This window comes from Zootoca vivipara, chromosome 3 (genome assembly GCF_965207765.1).
Source record: "Zootoca vivipara chromosome 3, rZooViv2.hap1.1, whole genome shotgun sequence".
NCBI lineage: Eukaryota > Metazoa > Chordata > Lepidosauria > Squamata > Lacertidae > Zootoca > Zootoca vivipara.
In genome coordinates, this window is record NC_142586.1 from 40701672 (window position 1) to 40717827 (window position 16156).

Consider the following 16156-nt stretch of genomic DNA (forward strand, 5'->3'; position numbering starts at 1 on the left):
AATCATCCCACAGTATTTAATCTGGACAGTGGGGAAAGCAATTTCCACTAAACCTATAAATCCCTCTACGTCAGATGGCAGGGATTTTCAAACAGTGTAGAATTCATGGATCTGCACAGAACAATTATTCTTTTTCGCTTGAAACAGGCTATTGTACAAATTGGTTTAAAGTGAAGCATTTCAGGTATTTTAGAAAATGATATTTGTCATTCCCCTCTTGGAAAGCCAGGATTGTCCGGCTGTTCAAAGGCTGTCTAGCATAGCAGTTTAAACAGAAAGGAGGGTAACAGGAGCACCTGTTCAGATGTCTTTGTGTACCAGCACTGATTTTAACAAGCAGCCATTCTGAGGTGCATCATATACCAGGACTTCATTCTCACTGCTTTACTCTATGCATGAAAGATACTATTTTAATCTGGTAGCACTCCGTCCTTGTTGTGTATAGAGATGCCATTATTGATGTGCTTCAAGGAACGTGCAGGGCTTGTGGCTTATGCTTTATTGCTGACTGTGTGCCAGGGTGCCTGGATATAGGAAGCATCCAATTATAAGGTGATAAAGATCTGCACAGAGTGAATTTCAAATCATCTCCAGAGCTGGATATTTATAAGCTAATCGTTGCTTATTATTCTCATCTCAACAAAGTAGACTAGTAAATCTAATAGGAAAAGAAAGTGATAAAGAGTTTCCACAAGTTTGGGTAGTATTGTTGCCAGTATTTGGCATTTCATGAAAAGGGTATGAATTCTAACAAAGGATTTAGAAAACTCAGCATAATTTGGATGTGGATTCCTTCCCTACTGTCAGTGCCTCCCATTCACTTGCCTCTCTCCGTTTGAGCCCAATTTGTGCATTGTCCAGGGGTAATAGGCATGGCAAGAAGATGGTGCTGCTGCATTTCCCTGTTCCTGCTGCTGCTCACTTTGCTAAAGGGCACAAGTGAACAGACAATAACAGTAAGGAGGAGCATCAGCGGAACCAGTGGCATCCAGGGGTTGGGAGTGGGCCTCCTTCTAGGGTGTGAACCTTGGCCCATGCCCAACAATGCTGACCTCTGATGCTAACCCAAAGATAGCTGCACCTGTTGTTCCCTTCCCAATAACTCACAGAGAATTCCAAACCCCGGAGATGGAATATGCAGTGGAGGGGAGATCAGCATCCTAAACCTTACTGGTTGCATTTGCCATGGTGGAAAGGGTGTTTGCAGCAACTCCAGACTGTCACAGTTGAAGGGCCCAGGTCAGTAGCAGCTTGCCTTCGAGGTGCCAGATTTTGGAAAGACTTTAAAGGGCCAACAATATCATATTAGGCTGACACGTTGTGTTATCAGAGAAACTGAGCCCCAAGCATCACATTTTGCATGGTCTTACGAATACAAACAACTATGCAGCAATGTAATTTGACTTCATTACACGCCTTTTTTCTCTTTTGTTGTTGTTGCTTGCATTTATAGCCTACACTTTTCTCTAAGGAACCCAAGGTGGCATACATGGTTATTCCTTCTTCCTTTAATCCCCACAACAACCCTGTAAGGTAGGTTCAGCTGAGAGGCAGTGACTGACCCAAGGTTACCTAATAAGCTTCATAGTTGAGTGGGGCTTTGAACCCTGGTCTTCCAGATCCTAGTCCAACACTCAAACCGAACTGGTTCTCCACATGTCATTAACAAGAACAATTGATTGCACCTCGACACAATATAATAAGATATGGAGTGTTTAGCCCTACCATCAGATAACAGGTGACAGTTACCCAAGAGGCAGACAACGTTTCATCTATTTATTTCTGATATTTATTTTAAAAAAAATAAAATCTAGGTATTTGTGCAATAGTTCCGTGGATCAGTCATCCATTTTCATGGTGGTTTCTGAATGAACACAACAATCTGATTACTGATATCACAGCCAGTCTTTCACCTTGGCTTTGGTATCATTGTCTCAATTGATGATATTGAATTTCCATAAAAAATTCCTTCAGTAGCACCTTAAAGACCAACTAAGTTTATATTTTGGTATGAGCTTTCGTGTGCATGCACACTTCTTCAGATACACTAGAAACAGAAGTGTCAGACCCTATATATATAGAGGGTGGTGGGGGTGGGTGGGAATGGGAGATGGGCTGATGGGAGTGGTAAACCTGTAGATGGGTGTTAATGGCTGCTGATGGCTGCAATTAGTCCTGGGCTGAGGTGCTAAAGAAAGCTTGATCATGCATAATGAGATAAGAATCCGATATCTCTATTCATCCCAGGTGCTTCCATGGTTTTAAGCTTGGTAATGATTTCCAATTCAGCAACTTCCCTTTCCAGTCTGTTCCTGAAATTTCTCTGTAATAAAACAGCTGCTTTGAGATCTTGTATAGAATGTCCTGGGAGATTGAAGTGTTCTCCTACTGGTTTTTCAGTCTTATGGTTCCTGATGTCAGATTTATGTCCATTTATCCTTTGGCGTAGGGTTTGGCCTGTTTGTCCAGATAAATGGACATAAATCTGACATCAGGAACCATAAGACCGAAAAACCAGTAGGAGAACACTTCAATCTCCCAGGACATTCTATACAAGATCTCAAAGCAGCTGTTTTATTACAGAGAAATTTCAGGAACAGACTGGAAAGGGAAGTTGCTGAATTGGAAATCATTACCAAGCTTAAAACCATGGAAGCACCTGGGATGAATAGAGATATCGGATTCTTATCTCATTATGCATGATCAAGCTTTCTTTAGCACCTCAGCCCAGGACTAATTGCAGCCATCAGCAGCCATTAACACCCATCTACAGGTTTACCACTCCCATCAGCCCATCTCCCATTCCCACCCACCCCCACCACCCTCTGTATATATATAGGGTCTGACACTTCTGTTTCTAGTGTATCTGAAGAAGTGTGCATGCACACGAAAGCTCATACCAAAATATAAACTTAGTTGGTCTTTAAGGTGCTACTGAAGGAATTTTTTTATTTTGCTTCGACTCAGACCAACACGGCTACCTACCTGTAGTTGAATTTCCAGGTACTGCTGCTGCATCTGATGACTGTTCCACCAATATGCAGATGGCACCCAACTCTATCTCTGTTCCATCTGGACCAGGAGAGGCAATTGAGGTGATAGACTGGTCCCCAGAGGCACTGATGGACTGGATGTGGGCCAATAAATCATAGCTGCCAAGTTATCCCTTTTTTTAAGGGAAATTCCATTATGCTGAATAGGCTTCCTCGCGAGAAAAGGGAAAACTTGGCAGCTATGCAATAAATTGAAGCTGAATCCTGAAAAGACAGAGGTGTCATGTGTCCCAAGTTCTTGAGTCCAGGAAGTGGGGAGATGTCCTGCCCTGGGTGGGCTTGCACTTACCTGTAAGGAACAGGTTCACAGCCCCGGGATGCTCAAGGGTTCAACCTTAACTGGAGGCTTCTGTGTATGTGTATGTATGTGCATATGATGTTTCAAATGGCTTTGGGATGCCTCGTGGAAAGTGATTCATAAATGAAATGAAAAAATATGATAGCAGTGAATAAGATTATACATGATGTGGGTAAAGAGAAAGAGAGATTTTCTCCCACTCCTGACATAATACTATAACTTATGGACATACAATGAGCTGAATGGGAGATTCAGGACAGATAAAAGAAAGAACTTTTTCACAAAGTTCATAGGTAAACAATCAAATTTGCTCCAAGAAGAAATAGTGGGACTTGAATAGTTTTTAAAGGGATTTATACAAATTCATGAACGGAAAGACTGCTAGTTATGATGACATTGTTCTATCTTATGTTATAAAGTGTGCAGCCTGCAATTCTTGCATGAATTCTGGAGTGCTTCCAGGTTTCATGCCGAGTGTCAGGTTTGCCTGTGAGAATTGCAGGCTTGTGTGCAAACTGCACACTTCTTAACACTCCAGTGTTGGAGGCAGTATACCTCTGAATACCAGTCTCTGTGAAGTACAGATGGAGAGAGTGCTGTTGTGCTCAGGTCCTGTTTGCAAGCTTCCCATAGGCATCTGGTTGACCAACGGGATGCTGGACTAGATGGGCCTATGGTCTGATCCAGCAGGGCTCTTCTTATGTTCTCATGACAAGCTGGCTCACTCAGCAAGGCATGAGACTCAGGGTCGTGGGCTCGATCCCCACGTTGGGCAAAAAGATTCCCATATTGCAGGGGATTGGACTAAATGACCCTCATGGTTCCTTCCAACTCGACAATTCTCTGAGTCGCTCCCTTGTTTTCTTTCTTGCATAGATTGTTAATTCCCTCAGCTTTTTAGACATGTACTATGTTGCTCTGTCGACCACAAGTTAGCAATTTGAAGAGCAGTTTAGATATAAAATAAGTCATTAAGGTCTTGAGACAGACCTCATGCAGGCAGGAAGAGAAAGAGGTACTCTGTAGGCACTGGCAAAAGTGCAGTTGAACCCCATTGGGGCCTGGATTTTCTGAAAAGTGTGGAGAAGCCAGAGGATCAGGTCCTATGGGTGTGGAGGGAGTATTCTCAGCTTTGTGGTTTTATGCCAGGAAATGGGAGTGATAGTATTATTTTTAACATCTCACTTAGAGCAGTCAAGTGTCCAAGGCTGGCTTTCTTCTGTTGTGTAGGAATGGGGAAGCATCACAGGTTCAGATCACCAACCCAATATGCTGCAGCCTTCTGAACAAGCTGCAAGTGAGAGAGAAGCCGGGTAGTAAGCCCTCCTAAGAGGGAATTACATTGAGTCTTGTAATCTTAAAGGCATGCATGGCTGGTGTGTGCTTGGCATGGAATATTCCTCTTCCCTCCTGCCTTTATTTTATACATACTGTAAAAGCAGGAACTTCCATACATACAACCATAACAGAAGGGGAAGGAAATCCAATGTCAAGTACCTCTTATACCATAAGAATCACAACCGGATTGTTATAAATTTCACAATGAAAATGCTTCTACTACCTGAACATCTATTTCGGTCCCACAGTACTAAGCCCCCAAGCTGGGTACCTCCTGGAGGGAAAACCCTCATAAGGCTCTATCTCCTTTCCCTGAAAGGGACAATATATTTTAACATATCACTGTTGAAATAGTCCACATTTTACATGTTGCTATTCCTCCATTTCTATACTCCAGGAAAATTTAATTGGAATCAGCAGTCTCTATATTCATTCTATTTGTGCCTTATTACCTATGTCAGGGATGGGGAATCTCTTACTCATCACAGGTTGCTTTTGGACACCTATTTGCATCATCCCTGATGCACTAGCTGAGGTGGTTGGGAGTTGGAGTCCAGCAACCTCCAGAGGGCCACAGATTCCCCACCTCTGTGCTAGGACTTCCATATATCTCTGTAATAATACCGTACAGTAGTACAGTTTGTTTGTTTGTTTGTTTGTTTGTTTGTTTGTTTGTTTGTTTGATACAGTAGTACAGTGATAAAACTCTTTCCTGTTATATTTCGCATCACTATCTGGTTCTAATTAATCTAAGTTGCTGGGGGAGAAAAATGGCATTATCGGCTCCACATCTTGAGTGAAATGCCATGGGATGCTCAGGTGAAAAACGATACATGTTTTACAGCCCTAGAAATAAATAAATTCAGTAAAATAACCAGCAGATGGCATTTTTGTAGAAAGAAAATAGTTGAGAGTCTTAACCTAGGATAAGAATATGAAGCAAGCTATCTTTTTGAAAATGCAGTGGTATTATCTCGTTCTGTACTCAACCTTAGCTCCCAGCCCTGGACAAAATAATATTATAGGGACAAAAGCTTACAAGGTCAGGAACAATCAAAGTGCTTGAAATGAGGGATGCTATAACAGAACTGATTCATTTGTTGTCCCACGTGGAAATAATTTCCACATCCCCAGCCTGTCTGATACAGTTTTACCATATTTGTGTGGTCATGGGTTTGGTTTGTTTGTTTTTTTACTGCTGACATCTGCTCTTCATTTAACCCCCCCCCCACACACACACACGTTATTTGGAGAGGGGTGCCATAATGATATCTGCACAGCTGCAAGCAGATTCAAAACCATTGTTGGCTGTTTCAGGGGCTTTCCAAAACTAAATGGGGATAGTCAGAGGCTACATTAAAATAGAGTGAAACCAGGGGTATCTCTCAATACGTATATGAATGGTTGGAGCAGTTTATCTTCTCTTATAATTCTCCCAGCAGTTTTTATAGGAGAAAATAAAATGCCACAACACTCATGACCCCAGGTCTCCTGAAACCAGAGCAAAAATAAAAACAGAGGCAGAATATAGTTCATGTGCATCTAAGCCTGTGTAAATCCCTAAATGGATTGTATACTGTATAAAGAAAGGGGAATAAGCAAGGCAGAATGCAGTCAAGAAGCAGAAATCTCAAATGCTGCTCCTGAAAATTGGCCACATGCCAACATGAGCTAATGCGGCCGGATGTTGCTCAGATCTGCTCTGTTTAAAAGAACAACAGCATTCAAACCAAGATACTTCATTTACATCTCCACACAAAACACTGACAACATTGCCCTTGCACTGCAGCTGTTGTCCATCTTGCTTTTGTCACTGTAACCTTTTGCACCCTCACAAATATTTAGTTGGGTTTATTTGCACCCTCACAAAAAACAGCAGGCCCTCTGTTTTCTCCCTTATGTTACTCCCTCACACTCCCCTCCCTTCATCCTTTCCCTCTCAATTTCACTTTTGTCTCTCAACTCCCACAGACCCTGTTCTGCACCTCAATACCCAAACTCCCTTTTCTCTTCTGTCCCTTATGTCAACCCTGTTTCATTCATTCTCTCCCCCCTCCCTCCAATAAGGACCACCCCTTCCAGAATGCTCCATCTCCCCCTTAAGATGCTTCATTCGTTCTGTCTCTTACCAGCTCTCCCATTCTCTCACACCCTTTCTACTGTAAATCTCTCAACTCCAGGCTGCTCTTTCTCACCAACAGCTTTCCTTTTCATGCCATCTGCCAGTTCTTCAGTTTCTTGTCTTCTATCAGACTGTGCTAGGAACTCTCCACTTGCGCAATAAACTCCAGGAATTACTCTCTGAAGGAGCCTGGCAAGTGAATGTACGGTAACTGTACTGGCTAATACGAGTCCTTGCTATGTTGGGAGATGTGTTCAAGGTGACACCCAAGGCTGGCATCAAGAGTGCTGTCAAATCTGAGCTTTTGGAAGTCCCCCACCCTGCTTTCTAGTTTTCTCTGAATAAATTTTCCTTCATGAGTCTAAGTTCTCAACTTCAGCCTCAGAAAGTGCTTCCTCTGATCATTCACATGGGATATGATAACAGGCCACTGATACAATATGGTTGTTGTTGTTGTTTAGTTGTTTAGTCGTGTTCGACTCTTCGTGACCCCATGGACCATAGCACGCCAGGCACTCCTGTCTTCCACAGCCTCCCGCAGTTTGGTCAAACTCATGTTCGTAGCTTCGAGAACACTGTCCAACCATCTCATCCTCTGTCGTCCTCTTCTCCTTGTGCCCTCAATCTTTCCCAACATCAGGGTCTTTTCCAGAGAGTCCTCTCTTCTCATGAGGTGGCCAAAGTATTGGAACCTCAGCTTCAGGATCTGTCCTTCCAGTGAGCACCCAGGGCTGATTTCCTTCAGAATGGATAGGTTTGATCTTCTAGCAGTCCATGGGACTCTCAAGAGTCTCCTCCAGCACCATAATTCAAAAGCATCAATTCTTTGGCGATCAGCCTTCTTTATGGTCCAGCTTTCACTTCCATACATCACTAGTGGGAAAACCATAGCTTTAACTATACGGACCTTTGTCAGCAAGGTGATGTCTCTGCTTTTTAAGATGCTGTCTAGGTTTGTCATTGCTTTTCTCCCAAGAAGCAGGCGTCTTTTAATTTCGTGACTGCTGTCACAATCTGCAGTGATCAAGGAGTCCAAGAAAGTGAAATCTCTCACTGCCTCCATTTGCCAGGAGGTGATGGGACCAGTGGCCATGATCTTGGTTTTTTTGATGTTGAGCTTCAGACCATATTTTGCGCTCTCCTCTTTCACCCTCATTAAAAGGTGATATTTCTTCCGGCAATCTTAATTCCGTTTTGGGATTCATCTAGTCCAGCCTTTTGCATGATGAATTCTGCATATAAGTTAAATAAGCAGGGTACCATATACAATATGGTACCTTTAATAAATTTGGGCTTATCCACACTTGCCTTTTGTCTGCTCTTTCCATGCAGAGGTCCATGCTTAAATGTTCTGTGTCCAATCTAAAGCTGAATTGGAGCAAACATTAATTTCAAGTTTTCTGCAGATTGTCATTAAAGTGTAAATTTTCCACAGGGAAAGCTCCAGATCAAAAAGAGAAGGGCACAGAGCTTTAAATCACAGGACATGCTTGGAAACAGCAGAGGAAAGTTAAGTGTGGGTACGCCCTTTACTGCAAAGTTAAAGAGTTAGTTATAGTCACTGAATACTGACAGTTACGGTAGTACTGTTTTCTGTGAGGAAAGCAGACAGGGTAATTAAACACTATACAATAGAACAAAAGATCATTATTTCCCCCCCCCCAAATCTCTCTTTCTCTCTCTCTCCTCCTCCCCCTCCCTCCCTCCCTCTCTCCCCCCTCCCTCTCTCCCCCCTCACTTTTCCCCCAGTTGCACAATGTCTAGGACAATAGTGTCTCATACTAAATGTAAACAAACTGTAAGACTATGAATTGAAAGTGGAGACACTATATTTACTTTTCCTTGTTTATTTTGTAACACAACAAAATCTTTACTAAAAACTGATTTTAAAAAAACTCAGGGAAAACAAGCTACTTAACCCTCTTGATAAAGGATACACTTTGACCAGGCACCTGAAACTCAGTAGGGACAGTGCCTGCCTAACTTCTTTTGGAAGGGAGTTCCATAGAGTTTGGCCCACAACACCCAAAGCATGACTCCTAATGATCCCCCTAATGATCTCAGTGACTGACTTGCAGTTTACTGCGTAGGGTGGTCCTTAAGGTGTCCTGGGCCTACGTTAGTGAAGGCTATATGGAAACCAGTGCTGGTCTTTAAACACCAGTGTCATGTGTTGATGGTAGTCTGTACCCATCACCAGTCTATTTGCATCATTCTGCACTCCAGGGTCCTCTCCGGTTTCAGAGAGGGAACATTCCCAACCCTAATAGAAGCTGCCAGGGGATGGATCTGGGAGTTGCTGCACCACCCCACCTTAGACACTGTATAAATACTCACTCACAGCCAAAATTATCTTTCAGCTTCACTGATTTTCAGCATTCCTTGTCTGACTCTTCTGCTGCTGAACTTAGAATATTTGATTACAGTACTTTAAATAATATAACAGGAATTAGCCAGTTTCTGAGAGAAGGCTAGAAACCATAAGCAAGTGTACAGAGATTGTAGGCTACATAATTCCTGCTCATCCTCAACATGTTTCTATTAATCTAGATTTGTTCGAGATCCTGCCATCCACAAAGGTGGGTATGGCTACTTGATGTGCATTTGAAAACTCTCCCCTTGATTAGGTTATCCAGCCTTTTTCTCCCTACACATGTCCCAGGTGAATGAAGAAGTGAGTGGCAATTGCAATATTGGTATATGGTTCTCAGGCGTGTTTTCCCCGCTCTCATTCTCTTTTCTTTTTTGCAATTTTAAATTCTTGAACTTTGAATGTTGTGCATTGTATGTTTTACTGTTGTACGTCACTTTGAGACATACATGGTGGAAAATGGACTGTTTTTAAATGAATTAATTAAAATGCATAAAGTGAACCTCTGCCATAACTGAAGACAGTATTGAGCCAGTATCCTATATTCCAAATGGCACCTGGAGTTTATTTTTTTAAAAAAGCATTGTCTGTCTCTAGCTGGAGAAGTAAGAGCCACAGCTGCAGTGGAAACTGATGGATGCAAAAGAAAGGTGAGTTTCAGTGACAAGCAACTATGGTTGCGTACATATTACACAGCAAGGTTGTTCTTTTTGGATCAAAGCTGGTTTGCGGGGAAAACCATATCAAAACACAGTATTTCATAAGAAATGATAGGAGAGAGATGGATTGTTGCAGATAATGTGTGTACACTACTTCCCAAACCAACAGTGGGAGTGCACTGGACACAGAATAAACAGGAGTGTGTACACAGCCTTAGTGAGGGCCAGGCTTTGTAGTGGCATGGTTGCACACTGGAGAATTGGCTTTCTGAGCAGCCTCCAAATGGCCACATATCCCTGACATTTCACCGACTGTCAATTTTCGCATTATATTTGACCTTCCACATAAAGGTCCCATAATAGCCACTTCCAGAGAACTAATGGAATATAACACATGCTTAGCACTTATTTCCATGTTATTTGATTCCAGAAAAATGCTTTTTTAAAAAAGTAACTAGCGGTTGAGGGATGTAGGAGGCAGCTTCTGGACCTGAGAAGCTGAGGAGGAAGAGTTTAACCCTTCTGTGCCATGGTCCCAATGAAAATCCGCCACAAGCACTGGGAGGGAGGACTCCTTTAGCATCTAGGAAAGGAGCCTTTTCCAACCCCTATGAGAGTCTGCTGATCAAGCTGGTTTTCAAGCAGGCTAAAGAATCTTTCTGCTTGATCCTTGACTTCTATGTTTAGTCTGTAAAGATTCGCCATTATACTCCATATTGCTTGCAGAGCAGACATGGTCTCCTACGATGCGTGAGGCAGAGCAGTGCTTTCCTGAACTGATGATTCAGCAGAAGGTGGACAACTCAGCAATGTCTGAGAGATTTTTTAATCTTCGGAGGGAGAGGAGGTGGAGGGAGAGAGAGACTATATTAAAAATAGAAAGATCAGAAAGGGGGATGCAACTGCCAGATGTCGATAAGAAAGGGATTGCTGCTGCACAACTGTAACAAGGTAGATGATTTGTGCTATAGGAAAGGCAGCATTCATATTCTGCATGATTTCATCTGTTCTTGTTTTACCCTGCCAAAGAAGGTCAGGCTGAGGATCTGTGAACCTGCTTGGGTTTACTGTACAATGATCAGATTTTGCTAGCAGAGATAATTCGGAATGATAGCTTAATTTTCTTATGGAAAAATGTGCTCTCTCTGTGTGTCTGCGTCTGCGTCAGAATAGTCAGGAAATAAGAAGAGGAAAAAAGTAGGTTGGTGAGATAGCCAACAGCCCACAAAGGCAGTCGTTTTAACATAACCTGACCTCACTGAGGAAATTCTAATGAACTGGCAATAAACCCTGGGAATAGAAGAAGAAACATGGCCTTCAAGCAAAGCTGCCTGAAGAAGCAGCAGACCTGAGCAGCTGGCCATCTTTCAGACCAGTGGTGTGCCTTGCATTGCAGCTTTTGCTAGGGGGAATTGTTCATTTCATGCTCCATGGAATCCCCAGCGCAAGATGTTAATTCCATCTTGGAGCTGAACTACGGTAGGAGGACTCTGGGGTAGCCCAAGGCAACTGCAGAGGCAGGGGATACATACAAGGCAGGAAGTGCCCCTCCCCAAGGTGTTCTATTTCATCAGTAGCTGAAAATGTTGGGAAGCAACTGTTTATGGAAAGGATGTATATATAAAATGATATGAAATGATGCTGTACTGTGACAATAACTATTGAAAGTAATCAATAGTCTCTAGTGGTTTAGAACTAAACGCCTAAAACCTATAGCTCAAGGTTTGGAGAGGGAGATTTGGTCTGTCCTATGCCCCCAGAGATGCCCTCCCAGAGCCTTGCTAGAAGATATTAAATGCATATCCAACAGAAGCGGACTGTTCTAAGTCTGGTGAAAAATGTGTGTGTATTTATTTCCCCCTAGTGGAGCAAATATAAAAGTGCAAATTCTATCTCCCAAATTATTTTAAAATATTCCTGTGCTATGACAGTGGCATGCAAAAATGATTTAAACTTGAGGGAGGGGAGGGAAAACATAAAGCAGGTTAATAATTATTTTTAGAGACATTGGGCTAGATTCAAACTTAGCTAGCTGCTCCTAATTACCATTGCACTCACTGAAATTTAAGCCATCCCCAATGTCCCTTTGATTTCAATGGGACCTAAGTTTTATTAATGACACAATCCTATGCATTTCTACTGAGGCATAAGAATGGGTGGATTTGTCCATTTCAGTTTTTTATCTGTTTCTCATTTTTCTAATTTTAAATTTGGTTTTCAACATTTCCATATCATTTTTTTTATAACCCTCATGAAAATGCACCAGCATTTTAGTGCAACTTCCCTTAACATACAAAAATCTTCGCAAAGCACTTTCCCCATATATAATGCGCTTTGGCATGCTATCTCCACTAACACATGGGTTTTTGTATGCACATTTGCGGATTTTGAAGGATGGTTATGTATTGGTGGACATCTTATTTTTGAAAGAGTGAATTAGGTAGGTTAACCTTTAAATGTGAGCTGAACCAAATCCCTCCATCCCTATACAGCAGTTATAAGTGCCATAGGATTCCTTCACAGAGGGGAATCCTATGGCAAAGTCTCCTGGGATGAGACGCATAGGATACACTAGATCTCTAATTCAGTCAGGCTCAACTAGTTTTAAGTCCACAACCCCTGCTCAGTCAGAGATACACTTCCATAACTTACTCTTCCTGATTCAAACAGGACTTCACTTGCTGAGCCAAGGCCGATGTAAGTCCCCCAAAGTGGGTGCTCTGGGGACATGGCTGGAGCAGAACCAGAGACGGGGATCCTAAACTCTGCCAGTTTGGTCACGTAACCTGGCAACCCAACATAAAATGCTATTTTTTATGGTTTGCCACAATTAGGCAGAGGAGAAGTTGCTGCTAAACAGAGTTTGGATCTGGTATAACTTTGTGCCAGCTTAAATTCATAGCTGTCGAGTTTTCCCTTTTCTCGTGAGGAAGCCTATTTAGCAAAGGGAATTTCCCTTAAAAAAAGGGAGGACTTGACAGCTATGCAAATTGCATCAGCTTGTTTTATGCCAGCTTCTGGTCCATAGGATTTCTCCCTTAGTCTAGTCTAGAAGATCTAACACATTATATTTGCACACACCGTTTTCCTTTCTTTATGCCTCATATTTCCTTGTCAAAGAGAGAGAGGAATGTGGCCATAAGAAAGATAGAGGCTGTTTCTAGGGAGAACAAGTAGGCAGGGAAGCTGTTGTGAAAAAAAGATGAGCCAAAAAATGAAGGAATTGGGGAGGGTTAAGCAAAATAAGGAAGCGGAGATTAGTAGGATATTTGATTGTCAAATTATCAAACATACCATAGCAGCTGCAGTGTGTGTGTGTGTGTGTGTGTGTGAGAGAGAGAGAGAGAGAGAGAGAGAGAGAGAGAGATGTCAAGCTTTATCATTTATGTTCCTGAATGTGCATATATGCACATTTGAAACACATTCTGACATGCTTGTACACTAGAGATTTTTGTTGTCTCATTCTGAGACATCTAGAGATTTTGGTGAGGGAGCGCAGTCTTGAAGAATGACATCACTAGCAATTAACAGTAAAAAAAAATGTCAGCAAGCCTTCCCCAAAAGGCAAAAATTCAAATGGCGATTTACCAGGGTCAAGCGTGAAAAATTAGGGTCGTGATTGATAAATCAGGACAGTTGTAACTTGTGTGGAGGCCTTATGCTGAACCATGGAAGCACCCCTGCCCTGCCTCCATAGGCTAGGTCATTCTCCCTTGTTACAGATTCATTTGCTGCGACACACAGAATTGGGTCATTCTGTTTCTTATAATTGCAATGCGAATGGTGTTTTGGATTTGATCCAGTTCTCCTTTCCCATTTTTGTAGACATAGTGAAATAGCCATGGACAGAGATTGCCCCAGGCTTAACAAAAAAGTGGTGGCTGTGCCTTGTGCTCCTTGCATTTGCATAGTGGGGAGCAGGGGGAATGTGCCTGGGAATGCTGCTTTGTTTACATATTCTGAAGGCTGCTCTTATCATTGAGTGCCTGCTGCTCCTTCAAACGGACACTACTGTTCCAGGACTTATATTCCCTCCACACACAAACACATTTCCTAAGACCAGCTGGCTCGTACATGATAGGCTGCCTTCATACAGTCTATTTTAAAGTGTGCCACACAATTTCTTGTTGCTGCTGGCCAGGCTATTTTGCCCACAGTAGAAATATAAGGCCTGAATTGGGCCCTAAACTGAATCAGGGGCCTATATTTAATTAGGGTTTTAAATTGTCCACTTAAATAGGGTTCAGTAACTCTGGATTGCTCCAAGTGGATCTGAACTGCTCCAGGCAATTCCAGATAAACCCAAATCAGCCCGATTCAGTTCTGAATTTGTCTGGAGCTGGTGCATAGCGCTACTAAATACATTGGTAGAGAGAAATAGCAAGCCTTTTAGGTTAAAGTATTTGAATATTGCCAGTTTATTTGATATGTAATAATCACACAGGACAGAATAATAAAGAACAATATTTGTAATTTTAAAAAAGTTGCTGAGTTTGAAAGGATCTTAATTTCTACTGTTTAGGGCCCAATTCAGGCCTTATTTGTCATCCTGGGCCTAATCTGAGATGACAAATAAGGCCCCAAACCAGATCAGGGGGTACATTCACTGCCCTAGTGTTTATTGTTCCAATACAAGGTTTTCAAAGTAAATACATTTTGCTTTGCCACTAGTATCCTTGCTGCTAATGTCAATAAAAGCAAGTACATGCCCTCTTCCCTCAGTGGTAAAGCACAATGCTTTTGTATTTGATTTTGATATAAATTGGGCTGGCTCTTATCTTATTTTTCCATTGTACTCCCCACATTTTAAAATACTTCACACTTGGTGGTCAGAGTTTGTGCTAACGTCCAGTTCTTAACTGTTAGGTGATTAGCCACCATCAGTTCTGTGCCACATGTGTTTTCTGGCCTTTGTCCTTGTTCTAAAAATGCAAGGGATATGCAGGTGCGTAGCAAGGGAGGGGCGTAGGGGACGTGCCGCCTCTAGGTCCACTCTGGCGGGGGCAGTGCGCGGGGGCCCTGGCCCCTGACTCGCCCCTTGCCTCCTCCACCTGAGCAGGAAGAAGCAGAGCGCGCTACGGAGCGGTTTGCCACCGCCAGCGCCCGGCAACCCACTCCGTAGCGCACTCTGCTTCAGAGCGCGCCGGCCGCTCATGCTGGCGGCGCGTCGTGATGTGTCAGGACATATGCGCGCTGCGGAGCAACACCCTGCCCCGCCCCCAGGGGGTGCCGCCCCGGGCAGCCAAGCGGCGCCGTTCGCCACTGGGGATGAGCTCTACTCCTCTTTCTTTAGCTGATCTGAAGCTCCCATAGTTTCTAATTGTAAAAGTAAGAAACTAGAGCGCAACCCCTCCAGCACATCCTATATGCCCTTTTTTCATTTTGTTTCATTTCCTGTGTGTGTGTGTGTGTGTGTGTGTGTGTGTGTGTGTGTGTTCAGTTTCTTTTCTCAGTGACACCTTAAGAATTTGCAACAGTTCTCATCTTGGGCCATAGGAAGAGATTGTCAGTGCTTATCTTCACATTCTTGATCATTTGTCAGGCTGACACGCTGCTCATGATTCAAGAACAGTTCATATTTTTAAATGGTCCAGTAAACAATGCTCGTGCCCAATAATGGTTTCGTGCCAGCAGAAATGCTACTTCTTACTTAAGACACCTGATTTTTGCTGTTCACCACTATGTATTACAACCCTCTGTGTCCAAGCCTGAGGAGAATGATGTTGCACACATCCCAGTCTCTGAGTGGCTACAAACTCCAGAGGTTCCAATGCTTACCCAGAGTTTATATATGGTTTATTTACACATATATACAACCTGAGCATAGGCAGTGGAAGGCCTCACAACCCGAACAAGTCTTGTTTCCCCATTAAGGGAATCTTAGCAGTGGTTTTGAATTCAGCACAGGGCAGGGCAGCTCTCTCTGTGTCTCTTGAGCTCTCAGCATCACGCAACTCACACACAGACTATGGCTATTGTTCTTCTAACTTACAAGATGATGTTCTCTCAGTCAGGTGAGCTGGTGTGGAAATTCCTACCCCTTCCTGGAAAGAACTGTTACTTAGTTGTCACTTTGGCAACATGGTTCACCCTTTAAAAAGCTGATGTTGGAACTTAGCTTAGCCAGCTAGGACCATTGTTTTACAAGAAGACTAGTTTGACCTGTTCATCAGTTTTCATTTAGTGCAAACCTGCCATCCCAAATGCATCACTTAATGGGAATGTATATGGGGAGAGGCAGTGTCTTTTTTTTTAGTAAGTAATTTGGTTCTCTCCTGTCGAGTTTTAGCATTTTTGGGGGTGGATATTTGTTTG